A 14,044-nucleotide genomic window follows, 5' to 3' on the forward strand; every position below is an offset into this window, starting at 1 on the left:
TCACCATGGTCAATGTTCTGTTTCCCGTGTTTATATCTTCATTTTCCACAGCCCATCCACTTGCTGCCCAAGCACTCTGGTTCTCATTCCCCTGCAACTCTAGTTTAAACTCCCTGGAGTAGCAGTAGCAAACCTTCAAGAGAGGGTATTGGTCCTGCTCCAGTACAGGTGCAAACTGACCTCTCTATACAACTCTCATCTTCTCTGCAAGGGAGCCCAATGATCCAAAAATCTGATGCCCTCCCTCCTGCACCATCTCCTTAGCTACATGTTAACTGTATTTTCTTTCTCTTTCTGGTCCCACTAGCACGTGGCAGTGGCAGCAACCCTGTAATCACCACCATGGAGTACCTGTCCTTTAATATAGCACATAAACCCCTGAACCCACCCTACAGGACCTTGTCACCCCTCCTGCCAATGTAATTTATACCGATATTGAACATGACCTCTGGATGTTCACCCTTCCCCATAAGAATGCTTTTGACTCATACAATCCAGGAACCACATTCTCAACACCAGAACCTCTTCTCTGTTCCCCTTAACCAATGACTCCACACTTATATCTGAGATCTGAGAATGGCAGGCGGTGACTAGTGGGGTACCGCAAGGCTCAGTGCTGGGACCCCAGTTGTTTACAATATATATTAATGACTTGGATGAGGGAATTAAATGCAGCATCTCCAAGTTTGCGGATGACACGAAGCTGGGTGGCAGTGTTAGCTGTGAGGAGGATGCTAAGAGGATGCAGGGTGACTTGGATAGGTTGGGTGAGTGGGCAAATTCATGGCAGATGCAATTTAATGTGGATAAATGTGAAGTTATCCACTTTGGTGGCAAAAATAGGAAAACAGATTATTATCTGAATGGTGGCCGATTAGGAAAAGGGGAGGTGCAACGAGACCTGGGTGTCATTATACACCAGTCATTGAAAGTGGGCATGCAGGTACAGCAGGCGGTGAAAAAGGCGAATGGTATGCTGGCATTTATAGCGAGAGGATTCGAGTACAGGAGCAGGGAGGTACTACTGCAGTTGTGCAAGGCCTTGGTGAGACCACACCTGGAGTATTGTGTGCAGTTTTGGTCCCCTAATCTGAGGAAAGACATCCTTGCCATAGAGGGAGTACAAAGAAGGTTCACCAGATTGATTCCTGGGATGGCAGGACTTTCATATGAAGAAAGACTGGATGAACTAGGCTTGTACTTGTTGGAATTTAGAAGATTGAGGGGGGATCTGATTGAAACGTATAAGATCCTAAAGGGATTGGACAGGCTAGATGCAGGAAGATTGTTCCCGATGTTGGGGAAGTCCAGAACGAGGGGTCACAGTTTGAGGATAGAGGGGAAGCCTTTTAGGACCGAGATTAGGAAAAACTTCTTCACACAGAGAGTGGTGAATCTGTGGAATTCTCTGCCACAGGAAATAGTTGAGGCCAGTTCATTGGCTATATTTAAGAGGGAGTTAGATATGGCTCTTGTGGCTACGGGGGTCAGGGGGTATGGAGGGAAGGCTGGGGCGGGGTTCTGAGTTGGATGATCAGCCATGATCATAATAAATGGTGGTGCAGGCTCGAAGGGCCGAATGGCCTACTCCTGCACCTATTTTCTATGTTTCTATGTTTCTATTACTGCCTCTTCAATTCAAGGTCTACTAATACTGGACAAGTCCAATGACGGCAGTGACAGCCACATCATGCAAATGAGTAGTAGTGATCCAGGGGCAAAAACATTAATTCAATCATTTTGCTCTCTTTTGTTTGGGTGCACATAAACCAAAATAAAATTTCCAGCTTATATTCCAATTGCTTAGCTAAACAGTGTCACTTACCCCTTCCTTTTCTTCTGCACCTCTGATCAGTTCCTTTATAAAATTCACATCTTGTGGCAACACCAGACCATATGTTTTCAGCACCACTTCCAAGTTATTGGAGGAGATCAAGTGTTCGAACATCTTTACCGAAGCATCCTCGTGCTGCACCAATAATAAATCAGAGGAAAGAGTGAGTCGTCATTCTATGGAAATGACTAATATTAAAATTAACAATTTATTGTGCTGGAACAACAGTTTAGTTTACTGCATTAACCCCCATGGACAGGAAGCTGATGTAGCACCACACAATGCCAGCAACTCATGTTTAAATCAATATGCAGTAAATGTTTGTCACGTCATACAACACGGAAACAGGCTCTTCGGCCCAACTAGCTCATGCTGACCAAGATGGCCATGAAAGCTATTCCTATTTGTCAGCATTTGGCCCATAATCTTCTAAACCTGTCCTATCCATCTACATGTAGAAGTGTCTTTTTGAATTTGTTAAATTGTACCTTCCTCAATGACTTTCTCTATCAGCTCATTATACATACATATCTCTCTCTGTAGAGGTGGGAGGAGAAGATGATATCGTATCTGTTAAATAGGGACCATGGACAATTCTGATTTGATGAAGACAGACATGAGAAGCAGAGGAACATCGGGAGAAATTCCTGAAATGCCCGGTTCACTGCTGTTGCTACTGTGCGATCGAGAATCTCTGGAGGGAAGGCCCCAAGATCCCCGGCTTTGCCTGCTGCTGGCGACCGAGTCTGAGGTCGAAGCGTTTGGATAGAGATGGTGCTTGGTACTCGATATTGGAGAGCTGATCAGAGCTCGAAGTTTTCGGACGACTCAGAGTCGGACTGTGGTCGGGCATGGCAGGGAGAGTTTTCTTCCTTCTCCTGTCTGCGTGAGATGTGGGACTTTCGAGAGACTTTGAACTTTTTTACTGTACCATGCATTGTTCTTCATCAAGTTATGGTACTGTTGCACTGTTGTAACTATATGTTATAATTATGTGGTTTTGTCAGTTTTTCAGTCTTGGTCTGTCCGGTGTTTCTGTGATATCACACTGGAGGAATATTGTATCATTTCTTAATGCATGCATTACTAAATGACAATAAAAGAGGACTAATCTAATCTCGCTCTCTCAAGTCACGATGGCATCCTTGTAGATCTTAGAGGCATTTATTCTGAGACCAGGTTGACTAAAACTGAACACAACATTCCCAATGTCATACAACTGCAACGTAATGTACAACTTCTGTACTCAAATCCTGAATGATAAAGGCCCAGTGTGTGAAACGCCTTCTTCATCGCATAGTTCAGCTGTCACCACACCTTCAAGAAACCTATCTGATTGCCCAGATCTTGTCCTAGAAATAGGCCACCACCTCTAACCACAGCTAAACCGCCACCTCTAACCACAGCTGTCTGCTTCAAGGATACCCAAAACTAAGGCTGACTGCTCCAGAGGGCAATAGACAACAACATGGCTGCAACTCCAGAGTCACAAATGGACCAGGTTATGAGCACCATGACCATGACTTTCTGTCCCAGATTTAATCCATTTCAAATTATCCTACCACTGTGAACCTCTGGATTTCTTGCTGTGTAACCAACCTTCATGTTACCATCTCTTGTTCATGACACACGCAGTTCTATGGCACTGAGCCATACTCGTTGGAAGCTGGGTTGAAACATCTCACTCAGAATGCAAACAGACACATGGGACACTGATATACACTCAGTGACCCCCACTTTATTAGATACCTAATTATGTGGCCACTGAGTGTATGTTCATGGTCTTTTGTTGTTTTAACCCATCTACTTTAAGGTTTGGCATCCTGTACATTCAGAGATGCTGTTCTGCAGTGTGGTTATTTGAGTTACTGATGCCTTCCTGCCAGCATGAACCAATTTGACCATTCTCCTCTGTCCTCTCTCATTAACAAGGCATTTTCCCCCCACAGAACTGCTGATTACTTGATTTTTTTTGTTTGTTTTTTCAGACCATTCTCTGTAAATCAGAGACCTTAGTGTGTGAAAATTCCAGGAGATCAGCAGTTTCTAAGATACAGAAACCACCTCATCTGGCAGAAACAATCATTCCACAGTCAAAGTCACTTAGGTCACATTTCTTCCCCATTCTGATGTTTGGTCTGGGAAATAACTGAACCTCCTGACCATCTCTACATGCTTTTTTGCATTGAGCTGCTGTCACATGATTGGTAATTTTGATAATTGCATTGAAGAGCATGTGCACTGGTGTATCTAATAAAGTGGCCACTGAATATATCAACAGCAAGGCAAAATGAAATAGATACCAACCCCAGAAGTGGTAGAAGAGTCATTGTGACATTCCCTTTACTGGAAATCTGCTGCTTCATTCTGAGTGAATATCCTTGACAACAAGGTCTGCATTGATGGGATTCTGGCACCTAACCCACTGCCTCATCACTGCTAATATACACCGTTACTAAAAGCATACGGAGAGAATTACCTTCCATTTCAAATCTTCCCGTGTTTCGGAGATAAAACTTCCAAACAAGTGCGAAAATGGTCCATGACCTGGGAAATGAAACGTCAGTGTTACAGTGGACAGACACTTAATTGACCAGAAGAGCCAGAGAAAGACCTCAGGATTAAAATCTCATCAATACACCTCCAGCAAATCACTGCCTCAACTATGGTGATCTGCACCATCACTCCCTGGTAGACCACGAGTTGGGTTTGAACCCTTTGTCTTTCAGAACCCCTTTTGCATGAACCCCAATCTCTGAAGTCAACAAATAGCCCAAACTTTGTAAGACAATAAAAAGGAGGATGCTGCCCCACCAACCGCTCCAATGCCCCTGTGGCATCTTTACCTGTGAGGCAGATCAGCCTCTACCTCACCTAGATCGTGGCAGAGTCCAGCGATCTGAACACACAGGATATCCCGATTGTCAATGTTAAGTTCCGGTTGGCGCCCAGCCAGGACTTTTACCAGTTCTCCTGCCAGATGTGCCACACTGCAGGACAAAGAGACGGTATTTATATAGACACACAACTTTTCTTCAGCTGCTTTCAAATACTATTTAACCTTAATGCCCGTAGTTTATCAAGTATTCTTACCAGCTGTTGTCCAGTCATAGACTCTGCCATTTTATTAATACCATGGTGTTGGAGAGAGGTTGAACAGGTTAGCACTTTATTCATAGGAGGGAAGGAGAATAAGGGTGACCTTATAGATGTGTATAAAATTATATGGGCCAGAGACAGGATAAGTACATAGTCTTTTCCCCTGTGTTAAGGACAAGGGTTGAAGGAGAGACGGAAAAGATTTAATAGGAATCTGAGTGGCAGCCTTTCTCACAGAGAGGATGGTCAATAGATGGAATAAACTGCCACAGTAAATGGTTAAGGGAGGGACATTAAGAAGAGTCTGATTCAATTCTCCAGGTTAGAAGTCCATTGAAAAGGGAAATTCATAAACATAGGGTCGACATACATCTGGGTTCTTTCTTGCCTTCTCTGTTCTGACTTCAGTTCTGAACTTTGCCCACTCCCCACATTCTGCTTCACACTGTCCCATTGGTCTCCATCCCACTCAGTAATACCGTGACACTGTCTGCCTGTCGGACAATGCACTCTCTCACTCAATCAACATCAGGGAACTCTTTACAAACTGGAACAATCACAGATTGAGAACACCACTGAAAAGAGACAGCAATTAATGTATTTTTACATATAACCCATAACTAATTATTTAAATGAATAAGAATTCTGAATCAATCTATATATATATATAACAGAAGCAGGGGTCTTTCACACCAGACAAGCCTCAAGATGCAGACTGTGCTGGCAGGGACAGCAAACACTGAAAAGTACAACCAAGTTGCAGGAATTGTCGACAGGAACATCTGCACTGAGTATGGATTGAACGTTCCCAATTCCAAATGGGAAACACCCAAGAAGGTAGTGGAGAATGACAGAGCCAAGATCCCGTGGGACTTCCAAATGCAGACTGATGAGCAGGTAAGACACACAAAAATTGCTGGTGAACGCAGCAGGCCAGGCAGCGTCAATAGGAAGAGGCACAGTCGACGTTTCGGGCCGAGACACTTCATCAGGACTAACTGAAAGAAGAGATAGTACGTTACTGGCCAACCGACCAGACATAATAATACTGGACAAGGAAGAGAAGAAAGCAATAGTAATAGATCTGGCAATCCCAAGTGACAGTAACACCAAGAAGAAAGAATATGAGAAGCTGGAGAAATACCAGGGCTTGAAAGAGCAGATAGAAAAGACGTGGGAAGTGAAAGCCAGAGTAATCCCAGTGGTGATAGGAGCACTCGGGGCTGTGACACCTGGGCTGGGAGACTGGCTCCAACAAATCCCAGGAACAACATCTGAGATCTCGGTCCAGAAGAGTCCACTACTAGCAACAGCAAGGATACTGCGCTGAACCATCAAGCTGCCAGGCCTCGGGTAGAGGGCCCGAGATTGAGGGAAAATACACATTGACGCCACTCATAAGGGTGAGAAAAATTACGTGTGTGTGTGTACATATATATATATATAATATACCATAGTCGATGGAGTGCTTGAATACCCCCAAGTCCTTACCCAACTGAGCGCTCAAATCTCCCTGAGTCCTTACCCGATGGAGTGCTCGAATCTGGTGTGAGTGGCCCCGGGATACACAAAGTGTGCCCCTCCGAGCTGCTTAATGAAGCGGAGACGCTGGAACTGCGGCGTGTCTATGATGCGGACGAGCAGTGGGTGCACCTCAATCTGGCCATGGATCGGGTCGTTGAACACCTGTGGGGGGATTGAAAGGTCTCTGCTCACATCACAAGGCACCATTCTGTCCCTCTGTCGAAGAAAATGCCTGACCAATTGGGTACTGTCAGTATTTTGTGTTGTAAGGGGTTCTTCTTTTACGTTACTGTGAAGGCTGACAAAATGGCTTCTTTGTTATGTTATAATTAAAATGGCTTTTCTGTAATAATGATTGCCATGTAAGGAGTTTTTTTTCTCTCTCTCTCTCTCTCTCTACTTGTTTGGGTTATATTATTGATAAGAGGACGAACGAACCAATTGGGAAAGATGTTATTCTTTCATCTGTGTCTGTAAGCTATTATGTTTTGCGGACTTTGAGGGAGAAGGCGCGATGCGGACAGAGAGAGGAGGCGCTATGCTGTGACCCTGGGCAGCGGGACCGACCCTGGGCAGGAGTCCGAGGCCCAGGGTCTTCGGCAAGGAGAGGAGACGAAGACAGACTCGTGTGGAGAGACTGGGCGACCACTGTGGTTGGTCCCAGGTGGTGGGTCGAGGGGGTCGGAGGGGATTGAATGATGGAAAGAAGACTCGGTTAATCGAGCTCCAACTGTTGTGCACAAAGTGGTTGAACTTTGATAAGTTTGGCACCTTTTATTTTCCTTTTATATTTTATCTCTTTTAATTACATAGTTCCAGCAAGATGTATAAAGTGTAATCATTTAATCGCATATGGTGTATTGTCTGTTATTTGGCGGGGTGGGATACATCACACAGCATCCACACAAACTTGATTATCCAGTTTGGCAGGGCCGAAGGCTGCTCCCCCTGGACGAAAGTGAGTTGAGCGAACCTGAGGCGAACCAGTGTTTTATTCCACTGAACTTGCGGATACAATATCATGAAACTTTTGGATCTCTCTTTTTCTCAACAGAATACAGATCAGAGTCAATATATCGGGTTTACGTCCCACTGATCACTCTATATCACCAGTAATCTGTGTCACAGACCTGAAACACTGACCATCTCTTCTCACAGATATTGCCTTGTCCTTCTGAGTTTTCCCACCATTTTTTGTTTCTGCAACAGAATCCTCAATTTCTTCACTTGCAGACCACAGTCTGTTCGGAATGGCAACAGTCACCATCAGCACAGGCGCACCACAAGGCTGTGTGTTTAGCTCCCAGTTTTTCTCACTTTAAAGCTATGATTGTGTGGCTAAGCACAGTTCTAAACGAGTATTTAAGCTTACTGACGGCATTGCTGTTGTTGGCAGAATTAACGGTGGAGATATGGAGACAGGGAATGATTGAAAATCTCGTAAATGGTGCCATAGCAACAACCTCTCACTAAATGCCAGTATAACTGTTGTGATGAATATTGACTTCAAGAAGAAGTTGGAGGTCCATGAGCCAGTCCTCATCAGGAATCAGAGGTGGGGGAAGGGGCAGTAGCTTTAAATGCCTCGGCATTATCAAATCAGAAAATTTGTCAAGGATTTTGTACTTTAACTGTTGTTAATTTATTTGCGTTAATATAACTTGCACACAACACATAAGATAACATGTATTGTGTTGTGCCCTTTGGTGGAGGAATGTTGTTTCATTTGGTGGTATACATGTATATATATATGGCTGCATGACAGTAAACCTGAACTTGAACCAGATTTGTTATGTCATCTAAAATTTCGACAAACTTTTATAGATGCAAGGTAGAAAGTATTCTAGCTGGCTACATCACGGACTGGTTTAGAAACACCAATGCCCAGGAATGGAGATATCTACAGACATGCCCATCAGAGGCAAATCCCACCCACAATTGATCACATTTACATGGAGCGCTGCCAAAAGAAAGCAGCATCCATCATCAGGGACCCCCATCATCCAGGCCATGCTCTCTTCTCACTACTATAATTGGACAGGAGGTACAAGGGCCTGAGGTCCCATGCCATCAGGTTCAGGTACAGTTATCACTCTACAACCATCTGGCTCTTGAACTGGTGTGGGAATCTGCACTCACCAAAACTCTGAACAGATTCTACAATTGACAGACACACATTGTTCTCAGTATTAGATATATATATTATACTTTCACAATAGTTGTAGGTCATTCTTTGATTATGTATAGTTTTTCATAAATGCTCTTGCATTGCTTTATTTTCCTCATGAAAATGAATTTCAAGGTAGTAAATGGTAACATATGCACTTTCATAATAAAATTTTACTTTTAATTACTTTATCTTTAGTTCTATCTATTCTATATTTCCATAAGAGCATAAGCGGTAAGAGCAGAATTAGGCCATTTGGCCCATTGAATTATTTCATCATGGCTGATCCATTTCCCTTTCAGACCCAATCTCCTGCCTTCTCCTCATATCCCTTCATGCCCTGACTAATTAAGTATCTATCAAACTCTGCCATAAACGTACCCAATGAATTGTCTTCTTGCGACAGCAAATTCCACCAATTTACTACTCCCCTGTTTTAAGAAATTCCTCCTCAACTCTGTTCTAAATGGATGTCCCTGTTTCTGAGGCTGTGCCCTCTGGGCTTTGACTTCCCCACCATAGGAAGCATCTTCTCTATCCTCTCTATTGAGTCCTTTCAACATTTGATAGGTTTCAACCATATCCCCACTCATTCTACTGAATGCCAGTGAGTTCAGGCCCAGAGCCATCACAAGCTCTTCATATGATAAGCCTTTCAATCCCGGAATCATTTTTCTGTACCTCTTTGAACCAATGACAGCACATCCTTTATCGGATAAGGGGTTCAAAACTGCCCACAATACTCCAAGTGAGACCTCACTGGTGTCCTATAAAGCCTCAACATTACATCTTTGCTTACATATGCTAGTCCTCGTGAAATGAATGCCGACATTGCATTTGCCTTTCTCAACATCAACTGGACCTGCAAATAAACCTTTTGGGCAATCTTGCACAAGGACTCCCAAATACCTTTGCACTTCAGATGTCTGAATTTTCTCTCTTCTTGGAAAAGAGACTATACTTTGATTTCTTCAGCAAAAACACATGAACATACATTTCCTGACACTTGCAGACTATTGCAAGAAACGTAAGATTGTTGTAATAGCTGATTTTAACTTTCCAGACATTGACTGGGATTCCCATATGGAAAAAGGACTAGATGAGATTGTGTTTGTCAAATGTGTTCAGGAAAGGTTTCTTAATCAGTACATAGAAGTCCCAATGAGAGAGTGTGCAATACTTGATCTGCTATTAGGGAATGAGACAGGGCAGGCCACAGAAGTTTATGCAGGTGAACACATTGCATCTAGTGATAAGAATACCATTAGTTTCAATGTAAATATGCAAAAAGATAGGTCTGGTGCATGGGTTGAGACTATAAATTGGAGAAAGGCCAGTTTTGGTGGTAATCAGAAAGGATCCGGCAAGCGTGGATCGGATCAGGTTAATCTCTGGCAAAGGTGTATTTGTTACATGGGAGGACTTCCAAAGTGAAAATTTAAGATTACAAAGCTTGTATGTGCCTGTCAGAATAAAAGGTGAAGATAACAGGTGTAGGGACCTTGGTTTTCAAGAAATATTGAGGCCCTGGCTAAGAAATAAAAGGAGGTGCATAGCTGCTATGGGCAGGTAGGAACAAATGAGGTGCTTATGCAGTATAAGAAATGCAAGAGAACACCTAAGAAGGAAATCAGGAAGGCTAAAAGAAGGCATGAGGTTGTCTAAGCAGACAAGGTGAAGGAGAATCCTAAGGGATTCCACAGGTATGTTAAGAGCCAAAGGATTGCAATGGACAAAATCAGTCCTCTAGAAAATCAGAATGGTAACCCCTGTGTGGAGCCAAAGGAGATGGGGGAGGTCTTAAATGCAGTTTTTGCATCTGCGTTTACTCAGGAACCCAATATGGAGTCTATAGATGTCAGGCAAAATGGTATCAACCTCATGGACTCTATACAGATTGCAGAAGAGGAGGTGTTTGCTGTCTTGAGGCAAATTAGTGTAGATAAGTCCTCAAGGTCTGACAAGGTGTTTCCTCGAACCCTTTAGGAGGCAAGTGCAGAAATTGTTGTGACCCTGGTAGAGATATTTAAATCATCCTTAGAGACAGGTGAGGTGCTGGAGGATTGGAGAATAGCCAATGTTGTTCTGCTGTTTAAGAAAGGCTCTAAAAATAACCAAGGAATTATAGGCAGCCAACCAGAAAAGGCTCCTGTTATTCTTACTCTTTACCTCCTCCCAATCAACCAATGCTCTAACCATGCTTGTACCTTTCTTGTAATACCATGGGCTCTTAACTTGTTAAGCAGCCTTATGTGTGGCATCTTGCCAAGGCCTTCTAAAAATCCAAGGACATAACATCCACTGATTTTCCTTTGTCTATCCAGCTTGTTATTTCTTCAAAGAATTCCAACAGATTTGTCATGCAAGATTTCCCTTGTGGAAACCATGCTCACACATGCCTGCAACCACCCGAAAACCACATCCTTATCAATCAACTCAGAAGAGATCCCAATGGTTCATACTTCTGAACCCCTGCCCCCTCACCAGTTACACAGCCGTGCATTCATTTGTCAAATCATCCTATTCTTACCCTCACTGGCATGTGGCACTGGCAGCGATTCCGAGATTACTATCCAGGAGGCCATGTTACTCAGCTTTCTATCTCGCTCCCTAAAATCTCTCTCGAGGACCTCCTCACTTTTCAGACCTACACCATTGGGGCCAATATGTACAAAGACTTCTGGCTGCTCGCTCTCCCCCTTTAGAATGCTGTGGACCTGATCCAAGACATCCCTGACTGGGCACCTATACCGTGTCTATTCCCCTAGCTATGGACTCTGCTATTATCACCATTGCAGTCCTCTTCACCTCTCTTCTCTTCTGAGTCACGGCACCAAACTCTGTTAGAGACCCAGTTACTGTGACTCCCACTGGGGTCTGTCCCCATCAACAGTATCCAAAGTGATATACCTATTATTGAGAGGAACAGCCACAGGGGTACTCTGCACTGACTGCCCATTTCCCATCCTGCTCCTGGTAGTCACCCAGTTACCTGCCTCCTGCAACTTGGAGTGACAACCTCCCTGTAGCTCCTCTCACTTCCTCAGTCTCCCGTATGAGCCAAATGTCATCGAGCTGCAGCTCCAGTTCCTTAACACATTCTCTGAGGAGCTGCAGCTCGGTGCAACTAGTGCAGATGTGGTTATCCAGGAAGCTGGAGGTCTCCCAGAATTTCTACATCTCACACAAAGAACAAAACACAGCCCCTGGAGCCATCCTCACGGACTAACTGTGTCCTAACAGACGAAGAATGAACATGGTCTCCTGGGGAGGAACAGCTTCCACATTCTCATTCGCATCACCTTGTCTGACCCTTTCCAATATTCTTACCAATGGAAATGTCTTTTCTGTCAAATCTCTTCATTTACAAAAACTCCATCCATGTCACCCTCTCTGGGGTAATGAGCCCCTGCTTTGGCTGACAGTTTGACTTTCTCTGGATAATGCACCTTATCAGCCCCTTACTCATCCCTAGACGCCCATAAACTTCAACCAGCTTCTAACCTGCTTTAAACCTCAGCACTTGTGTGACTGAACTAGAATAAAAATTAACGGAAGCTTGGTGACGATTTCATGCCTCTGACAGATGCATTATCTTACCTTTCCTTCAGCATTGATCATACTGTTCCTGAATTTGTCTTGATCTCTCAAGAAGCTAGATGAAAAATGTAACCGTAACTCGAGTAGTTACTGTTATCTCTCTGGTACCGAGTAGATCTTGAACACCTGCAGAACTTCTTGAACAAGTCAGCAAGGTATGCAGAAATAGCTTAAAGCACATGATGACATCAACTTAAGAACTGGTTCTTGTAGCAGCGATTACAAGTTGCCAAGTTATGAGGAAATGTAAACACTGAGAACTACTGACAAAACAAACTTCATTCTTGCTGTTGTTTAAAGGGCTTCTATTTAAACACATCAGGAATGAGGCAGAGCAGGTGGATAGGACAATGTTTGTGGAACAAGTTTCTCTGAAACTGTGAGCTATGGTAATAATCACCGGCTGTACTGGATCAGACAATAAGTGTTGGAACCACTTCTTTTCATGCTGTATATGAATGATTTAGATGATGGAATAGGTGGCTTTGTTGCCAAGTTTGCAGATGATACAAAGAGTGGTGGAGGGGAGGGTAGTGTCGAGGAAACAGGTAGGCTGCAAAAGAACTTGGACAGATTAGGAGAATGGGCAAGAGAGTGGCAAACGAAATACAATGTTGGAAAATGCATGGTCATGCACCGGTAGAAGAAATAAATGTGCAGACTATTTTCTAGATGGGGAGAAAATCCAAAAATCTGAGTTGCAAAGGGACTTGGGAGTCCTTGGGCAGAACACCCTAAAGGTTAACTTGCAGGTAGAGACGGTGATGAGGAAGCAAATGCAATATTAGTATTCATTTCAGGAGGTCTAGAATACAAGAGCAGGGATATAATGCTGAAGCTTTCTAAGGCACTGGTGAAGCCTCACCTTGAGAATAATGAATAGTTTTGGGCTTCTGATCTCAGAAAAAATGTGCTGGCATTGGAGAGTGTTCAGAGGAGGTTCACAAGGATGATTCCGGGATCAAAACGGTTATCATACGAAGAATGTTTGATATCTCTGGGTGTGTACTCGCTGGAATTTAGAAGGCTGTGGGTATCTCATTGAAACTTTTCAAATGCTGAAAGGCCTAAACAGAGCGGATGTGGAAAGGATGTTTCCCATGGTGGGGGAGTCTAGGACAAGAAGGCACAGCCTCAGGATATAGGAGTTTCCATTTAAAACAGAGATGCAGAGAAATTTCGTTAACCAGAGGGTGGTGAATTTGTGGAATTTATTACCACAGGCAGCTCTGGAGTGGGGCTGAGGAGGGGAAAAAAAGGATCAGCTATGATTGAATGGTGGAGCAGACTCGAAGAGCCAAATGGCCTACTCTGCTTCTTTGCCTGATTGATTATGAGCTGGGCATGGAGCAGTGGTGGGGGATCACTGCTGGTATAGTGATCATAGACAGATTATGGTGTGAAACCAGCATCACTTTGCATATTAGAACAACGGACCATCTTGTGAGCTCTGAGTGCAAACACAACAATATAATTCTTCTCTTGGTATGGTGCCACTGGTAACTTTGTGTATGTTCAAATTCCTGATTAGCATAATAAATCACCAATAACATTCTGATAATACAGATTTTAATAAAATAGAATCTACATCGTAAGAGCCTACAATCTGACTTAGTAAAATAACTGGCTGACTGTTGGAGTTTGTGATCTGCTGTTCAGCGCCTGGTGGTGCATTTTCAGGCTGATTGAGTGATCTGGTGCTTTGCTGTCTTCGAGAGTGTTCCGTGATGCTTCAAGTGAAGCCTGGAAATGGGGCGTGAGCCCATGATCGATTCCATTTCTCGCTGACCTCCCAGGTTAAAGTGCTGAGAAAGATTGCA

The 14,044-nt window shown here is 43.7% G+C and overlaps 1 pseudogene; it reads right to left on the reverse strand.

Annotated features, from left to right (window-relative positions):
- Nucleotides 1-14,044, reverse strand: part of LOC140210655 (deoxynucleoside triphosphate triphosphohydrolase SAMHD1-like) — a 90,924-nt pseudogene that overhangs the window by 37,969 nt on the left and 38,911 nt on the right.

The sequence above is a fragment of the Mobula birostris genome, chromosome 2, assembly GCF_030028105.1.
Source record: "Mobula birostris isolate sMobBir1 chromosome 2, sMobBir1.hap1, whole genome shotgun sequence".
Classification (NCBI taxonomy): domain Eukaryota; kingdom Metazoa; phylum Chordata; class Chondrichthyes; order Myliobatiformes; family Myliobatidae; genus Mobula; species Mobula birostris.